The 6,625-nt window shown below is 38.3% G+C and overlaps 1 protein-coding gene across 1 annotated transcript in view; it reads right to left on the minus strand.

The window, feature by feature from the left end:
* The window catches only part of VAPB (VAMP (vesicle-associated membrane protein)-associated protein B and C), a 14,021-nt gene extending 10,970 nt beyond the window's left edge, over window positions 1–3,051 (minus strand). The window contains exon 1 of the mRNA XM_009998634.1: window positions 2,903–3,051. The gene's annotated coding sequence lies outside the window, so the exon portion shown is untranslated. The remainder of the gene's footprint in view (window positions 1–2,902) is intronic.
* Window positions 3,052–6,625: the final 3,574 nt, after the last annotated feature.

Below are 6,625 nucleotides of genomic sequence, written 5' to 3' on the forward strand. Positions count from 1 at the left end.
CCTGGTACACACCTATCTCTCTACTCATTAGCATCTGCTTATATTTTCTCACTTTCCCTTTTCAATCCATTCATGCCTTTTATTTAGATTTCAACCTCTTGGAAGCCACAAAATCAGATACCTTTGTTGAAATAAGGCACGTTGAACAAAAATGGGATGTGTGCAAATATCCTGCTTTTCAGTGTTTCAGCCCAGAAGCAATGAAACCAGCTGACAGAGCACACACACACACTTTCCAGGAGTTACATAAACTCAGCTGTTAAAATTACACGCCATTGCATAACAGGTGAAAACATGGGCTACAAACCCGACACCACAGAAAGTAGCACGTGCTGACAGGGCCTTAAATGCAGGTATTTAGGAAAAGCTGTGGCATAGCATAAGAAATCAGTATGTTACACTCCAGTAGAATAAAGCAAGCTTCACGTTTGTAGCACTTTAGATGCTTTAAAAGGGCTGTCATACTGATATGAAATAAAGTTGAGTAATAGGACAGCAGTATGTCCTTGTGGCCAAGAGGGCCATTGGTATCCTGGGGTGCATTAAGAAAAGTATGTCCAGCAGGTCTAGGGAGGTTCTCCTCCCCCTCTACTCTGCCCACATGAGACCACACCTGAAATACTGTATCCGGTTTTGGGCTCCCCAATTCAAGAGACAGGGATTTACTGGAAAGAGTCCAATGGAAAGCTATGAGAATGATTAAGGGACTTGAACATATCTCTTATGAAGAAAGGCTGAGACAACTGGGGCTGTTTAGTCTTGAGAAGAGATAGATATTACCTTAAGAAGAGTGAAAGTGTAGTACTTGCATTTAAAAATATGTTCATGTAAGGACTGGCCATTTAGATCATTATTTATTACTATTAAGTTACTCTCAGCATGAAAATACATATAACACGTGAACTTGATAAAATGTACCATAGCTATTTGCAAAACTAACTGAATTGTAAGTCACTTACAGATACAGTTACCAGCAAAGGTACATTTTTCAAAGCTTTTAAGCAAGAGCAGAGCACAGCTTAGGGTTGGCACAGCAGTCTCTCCTAAAGGGGTATTTTAAGTCAATTCTTGGTATAGATCCATATTGTATCTGGTATGCTGCTGGGAGGAGTCAGACTGGAAAAGCAGGTAAGATGTAGGCAAGGTGGTAGTGTGAGATAAGGTGGTTGATGGAACACTTGCCTGTGCTATATTCTGCCCAAGGAAGAGCAAAGGGCCACGGTAAGAAGTTTAAGAAAACAGACAACGGTGAGATAAAGATGACATTTTAAAAAGAATGGTACGTGCCAGCAAAGGAAGCAGGCTTTTAATTTTGAAACTTCATCTGAAAGATGAAAAGAATCCACATCTTTATAGCATGAAGATAATTTGTAGCTAGAAACCACGCTAATTTTCATTATCACTTCATTGATTTCTATGTATTTAAGATGCTTGCCTGCAGCTAGTATAGATGACAATTTTACTTGGGAATCATCCAAAGTTGTTTTTTTTTTTTCTTAAAATCTGAATTTCTCTATATAGAGCTTTTAAATTTACATATTGGTCATTTCAGAGCTTACTGGATATGTGCTAGCCCTCTCCTGAAGGAGAAGTTGCCTGTAGCTACCACATTGCACTGGTTATCTCCTCTCTGTCACATTCCCCAGAGATTAATTGCAAGTGAGGCACTGTGCTGCAGCGACATGCACACTCAATTGGACACAACAGAAATCCCAACAACAACAGATTAAGGAGTGTGCCAATGCAGACATGCACACGATGATTTACAGAATTAGTCTGTTACAGTGCAAAGTATTCTTAGGATCAAATCTTATTTTGTTGAAGCAAGCTCTCCAAGGGTGAGGTGTTTAAATATTTTACATTTTATTAGGTGAAAAACTTCAGTGTGGAAAAAAAATAACAAAACGTAAAAATCAGGTTAAAAGGAGTAGCTTTAGGTCCCCAAAATTTTTACTCTAGGCTAGAAAACTTTGGTAAGATACTAATGGCAAACTATTAAACCTATCAGTAATTTTCGTTAGTATGCTAATAGTAATTTTTTTTTAAATAGTAAAACAAATCTACATGTTTATAGAAATAATTTTCCTCACTAAAAAGTCAGACCCATGCAGTGTGCCACTGCTACATGCTTTGATAGAATTCTTTATTTAAAACATGGATTGGAGAAGTCATTGAGAAAATACATTGCTTCAGCAATGTATCATCAGCAAGCAAGTTAATAATACACAGACACTCTGTTTATGGGAAATACTCAACACTTTGCACTTTCAAAGTAAGTCACTTCTTTGCTTTTCCATTACCAAACTTAGGCAAGTCAGAAGCTACTGACTCGTTAAGAGAAAATCACTAGCTTCTATGGAATGGCAAAAATTTAGTCAACATTCCTAACACCAAAGCACACTGTATCTTCAAGAAGCATGGTTTGAAAGGAAATGCTTTCACTATTGGTTATATTTGGCAGTTTAGCAACAGCCTACATCCACCTAAACTGGTGTGGCTGCAGTCCACCCAGTTTTATTCTTACCTCAATGTAACTGTCCAAGCACTTGTTTGACCCTGCACTGAGCTGGTTCAGGAAGTTAAGCTGGCAAAAAACCTAACTGGACAAAAATAATCCCACTGGGAGGCCATGGCTGATTTGGATAGGCTGGCTAAGGCTGTTACTGAACTACATAAATCATTTCTGTATTTCTCCCTGCCACCTCCCCCAACAAGATGTAAAAACAAATCTATTACTGCTAGACCAGGAATAAGGAAAGTATAGGTCTACTAAATAGCTGCTTCTCCATGAAATCACAACCTCTTACAAACATTCAACAAGATACTTCCAGATTGCAAAGTATTCCAAGAAATACCTGATTAGAAGAAATTAGATTACCAAAAACCTGTTTGAATGACTTACCAGAAACATTAATTGATGTTCCTGCATCGATAATTCCACTGTTAGGCCTTACACAGTATCTACGTGGTGCTGTGGTCTTAACTTTGAAGCACACATTTCTGTCTGTAGGATTGCCAAGCTTCAGATTTGTAGTGACAACATCTGTGAAAGGACCTGAGGAGGAGAGCAAAAGCAGACTTGAAATCACACAGAAAGCACTTCCAAGCAGAGGCTAAGCAGGCTCTAAATCTCTGTTCACAAATCTTATAAAGTAATTAGATGCTCAATTTCCATCTGTGGCACATACTGACAATGGTGCACACAGAGCTGAGGCTGCAGTGAGGCCTCTCAGCATTCTGATGTGCAGCACTCTCCAACACTGCAGCACAACAGCTGAAGTTGATCATTAATAGCAAAACAAAAAGGGAGGAATTATTTATACATGGTGCCAACACAACAACATGGCATTCAAAGGATGCCAAACTCTCTGCTGTACCACAGATACTTCATCTAAACTACTGAATCCTAGCAAACCTACGGTTGCAGAGACATGCCATATATACCTATGTTATAGATGATAAACAGGGGAGTACAGTATAGTAACCAGACAAGAAATGAAAACAAAACAACTACTACAGATTCATCTGCATATACAAGCTGTACCTCCACAGAAGCAGAATTTCAGCAGGTATTCAGAAAGGCTGGACCATAACAAACAAGACAAGCATTCAGTATGCATTACCTTTTTCTACTACATTTTTTTTTTTTTTTAATTCTCTTGGCTACTAGAAAGGATAAACCAGAAGAAATCTGCATAAAATAGTCTACCTTACCCAAGACAGGAAATAACCATGTGAAAATAGGAAAATTCTTGGATGCTGAGAACAGTGGCAAAGATTTCTCTATTAGCAAAGACAGAATCAAACCACTGTCAAGTTCAGCAACACCAAGTACAGGCAAATAAACTTCTCACAGGCTCACTACCTAGTTGAAATTGCCCAAATCCCTTGGGTTAGAGGACAGACTAGTTACTGATTTTCTACAAGACACTGATAAATCAGACAGGTTGTGCTTGCTCAGATAGTAAAGAAATCAAATTAAAAGAAAAAACCCCACACTTCGATCAACTGCCTTCTGCATAAAAGTAATTAATTTGATGTCTGAATAAAATATCTTAATCTATCCTGAGGAATAAAAGCAAACTGGTAAAAAAAAAAAGCACAGAAGACTTCCTTGTAGAAATGACAGCCCTAAAACTTAAAAAGTGTGAATGATGATCATAAAAAAAATACTAGCAGGCAATATTTCACTATACTCCTCTTGTGTCATGGTTGGCTTAGAACAATTTAAGTTTGCTTCCTTTTCTATAAATTCATCACATAAATTTATCTTCTAAGATGACATTTAATACAGCTGTAAAAGTACTGCAGTCCTGCAACCTTTATCCTTGATCCAATCTGATTTATATAATTGGAAATAAACCAAACCCAAAACAACCTCACACACGCAATGAGAAAACAATGTAGCACCACTTCTGCCTGCAGGCTGAACAAGTCCGTTTTGCATTTACCATGCAACCTGGTAGGGAAAAAAATAAAAGCAATAAAATTTTCACATCCTGTGACAAAGATTTCACTAAACCTGACAAGGTGAAACACTGAGATGAGAAAGCCAAGGAAACACAGTGGTCAAGTTTTCTTTCTGTTCTGTGTGAGGAGACAGACTTGAAGCCTAATGGAACATACCTGGACACAAGCAGCCATGAGTTGTTAAGTTAAACAAGCCAAACTACTAGGAAAACCCAGCAAACTTTGTGTAAAAACTGTAATGAATCTTCAAGATAGCTCCAATTGGGAGAAGTCTAACATTTCAGACAAAACTACCTGATGCAAAAGCATTAAGGATGTGCCTTTACTAAAAACAGTAAAGCTTGACCTTTTCTAGCACAGGACAGCAGTCAAATATACAAAGTCCTGTATATGTGGCTGCATCCTCAAAAGTGCTTCACTAGTCTGCATGCTGGGATAGATTTCCTGTGGAAATACCATGTTTTTACTTGGCTGATCCATGAATGCATGTTGGATTTGTGCACCCCAGCATTGAGCTGCTGTTTGTAATAGTAACAAGACAACAATCTGTGTGTAAAATAATTTCCAAATGGTTTTACTTATTCCTAACATAAACCATACTAAAATATTTGGCAGCAAAACCCTTCAGCAGACCAAATACATTTATTCTTGTCTGCCTGATGTTCCTTCTTTTCTGTCCACTAAACTTTAAACACTCTCTTAGCTACAGTTTCCCCAAATGACAGGTTTTACAGATCAGCCAGCACAACTGTACTAAAAGGCTGACCTCTGCTTTCAGCAAACTTGCACACCAGCATACTCCTTACGGCATTGTTGTTAAAATAATGTAGCAAAACAAAACAGAGCAGACAAATGCAGGATTAAAGTGCCACTACAGGTGTTCTGAAGTGTATAGAAAAAGAAATTAACTGGTGTTAATGTAAACTGGGCAGCTACTGATACGCAAACTAGTAGCGCCACTTCAAGAAAACACCTCATACACTAGTGTAACAACAAAGAGTAAGAGGTATCATAGTTTTTAATCACCTCATTTTTCAGCAGGGCCCAGATCATTTTAGTAATAACAGAAAGGCCTGAGAATTAGGTCAAAAGAAGATGGTGTTCACTCTATTTACATTTTAAATAACTCTCCTTGCAATAAAAAGTGTCTAAAATCGTACCAGCAAATCCAGGCTGATAACTTTTGATCAGAATAGTACTTGCTGTAAGCTCCTTGCCACTTGCTACTCACAATAATCATTACACAGCTACCTCATTTGTACCAAGTCCTAATACAACTTGCTTTAACCAAAATTCTGTGCTTTAGCATGGCAAATAAACAATGCTCATACACATACACCATAAACGCAGTGAGAACACTGCTGTAGCACTACTTGGCATGTGAAAGAAGTTGGCACAAGTATCAGCAGAGGTAAAGCTTTGGATGGCAGAGGGTTGGGAAGGAAGGTTCAAACCAAACAAGAACAGTTCTTTGCAGATATGTATGTATAAACAACTACGTCTTCATAATTAACTACACACATACATAGTTGGGCTATAGTCCCAGGGTTGGTTTGTTCCTGCATCAGTCTGTCTCACTGCTGAAAGGGAAGGTGGTCTGACCTCTCATCTCCATCAACCACTTGTGCTAGCTGCACAGTGCTCATCTGGCTGTGCTGAGAGCTGAGCCAGGGAGCTGCTGGAGCTGAAAATGAATCCACTTACAGGACAGGGAGGGGAAGAGAAAAAGGAGAATCAGTTTTCAGCCAGACCAAGCAGCACCCAGGTACTGGCATCAGGGCAACTGCATCTTCCTGTACAGCATTACACCAAATTAAGGCAAAAAGGTCTCTTATTTAGTGAGTTAAATAAAGCTAACATATCTAGGCATAAACTCTTCCTTGGATAGTTGGCAGAGCTGTTGAAAGTAATTAAGGCACATTCCTAATTTTTTTTAATTTTTGGTGCTTAAATATAATTCAAATTCTTATCTGCTTAAATTCAGGCGCCCTTAAAAAAAATTACTGAAATGGTGTTTTTCAGTGCAAAAGCACCACAGTATAAATTGATACAATAGTACTCAAGTCATGTTAAAACAGGCAATTGTTGATTAACAAGACCAAAAATAACCTCTCATCAAGATGCCTGTGTTATTCGCAGAATATTTTATGTGCAT

Source organism: Chaetura pelagica, unplaced genomic scaffold (assembly GCF_000747805.2).
Source record: "Chaetura pelagica isolate M959 unplaced genomic scaffold, ChaPel_1.0 scaffold275, whole genome shotgun sequence".
Classification (NCBI taxonomy): Eukaryota; Metazoa; Chordata; class Aves; order Apodiformes; family Apodidae; genus Chaetura; species Chaetura pelagica.